This window comes from Molossus molossus, unplaced genomic scaffold (genome assembly GCF_014108415.1).
Source record: "Molossus molossus isolate mMolMol1 unplaced genomic scaffold, mMolMol1.p scaffold_m16_p_8, whole genome shotgun sequence".
Lineage (NCBI taxonomy): Eukaryota > Metazoa > Chordata > Mammalia > Chiroptera > Molossidae > Molossus > Molossus molossus.
In genome coordinates this window covers 34305208-34306684 of record NW_023425402.1, presented here as the reverse complement: position 1 = coordinate 34306684, position 1477 = coordinate 34305208, and the positions used below count along the sequence as shown (strand labels likewise).

General features: G+C 42.7%; 1 non-coding gene across 1 annotated transcript; it reads left to right on the top strand.

Annotated features, from left to right (window-relative positions):
• Positions 1 to 938: 938 nt before the first annotated feature.
• LOC118622169 lies at positions 939 to 1123 on the top strand. The gene has a single exon (XR_004957977.1). It is a non-coding gene; the product is annotated as a U2 spliceosomal RNA (small nuclear RNA).
• The last annotated feature ends 354 nt before the right edge of the window (positions 1124 to 1477 follow it).

Genomic DNA, 1477 nt, shown 5'->3' with positions numbered 1-1477 from the left:
GTTGGTATGCCTCCACCTGGGAAGGAGTGTCCTTTTCTAAATTGTGCAGAATCACCATAAGAGATAAGCAGTGCTGTGGACTATCTTATTCTCCCATGGGGCTTGCAATAAGACTTCCTCCCACCATGCCCTCTCCTCTGGCCTTGTCCTGTCTGCCTTTCCCGAACTCCTCTTGAAACTGCCCCTCAGCTCCTGGTCTGTCCTCCTTTCTCTCATAACTCAAATTCATATTTTATATTTTATAATAACACTGATATTTTTATTATATATTTCTTTCCATATTTTGCCTTTACATATTTTTTGTTATACATATCAAAATTACACAGTCAAATGGTTCTACCAGACTTTTCATGAGAAATAGCAGACCCTGACCTGTTACACATCACCATTTTCTACTCTTCGTTCATATGTATGTGCAACACATACGTATCAAGGACCTTCTATGTGCCACATACTGCTCTGGGTGCCTGGGATATATTAGTGCATAACACAGACAAAAATTCTTGCCTGCGCCCAGCTGGTGTGGCTCAGTAGTTGAGCATCAACCCATGCATCAAGAGGTCACCAGTTCGATTCCCGGTCAGGGCACACGACCCGGTTGTGGGCCCAATCCCCAGTGGGGGGCATGCAGGAGGTGGCCAATCGACGTTCTCTCTCATCAATGTTTCTATCTCTCTCTCCTTCTCACTTCCTCTCTCTCTAAAATCAATAAAGAAAAATGATTTAAAAAATATTTTTCCCTTAAAATAAAAAAAAATAAAATTCTTGCCAACATGGGACTTTTATCAGAGTAGGGAGGCACAGATAAAAAACAATACGTATAATAAATAAGTAGATTATATATTATGTGCCACTATTGTAGGAACTGGGGTGGAAAACCAGGTCAAGGGGAGGGGAATTCTGAGCATGGGAAGGAGGTGCAGATAGAATTCTAAGACATCGCTTAATCTTTTGGCTAAGATCAAGTGTAGTATTTTCTTATCAGTTTAATATCTGATATGTCCTCTATCTGAGGACAATATATTGCATGGATTTTTGAACTAGAAGATGGAATAGGAGCTTGATCCATCCACTATACGCATCCACCTGGTATTGCAGTACATCCAGGAACAGTGCACCCCCTGCCCCCCAAATCTAAGATAGGCCTCACTGAGAAAGACCTGAGGGAGTGAAAGTTTCTCTGTCCAAATATCTGGGCAAAGTGTGACAGGCAGGACAGACAGCCCAGAACAGCCGCGCAGGCAGCCATGCCTGTTCTATACAAGGTAACCTCAGAAGTCAGCGTGATGGAGACAGAGGCAGCAAAAGGGAGAAGAAGAGACGAGAACAGTCAGGTAAAGAGGAAGTAAATCATGTAGAGCTTGAAAATAAGGACAACTCATAACTTGCAGAGTACAGTGATACCTCGGTTCTCGAACATAATTCGTTCCAGGAGGATGGTCGAGAACCGAATTGTTCGAGAACCGAAGCAATGAAA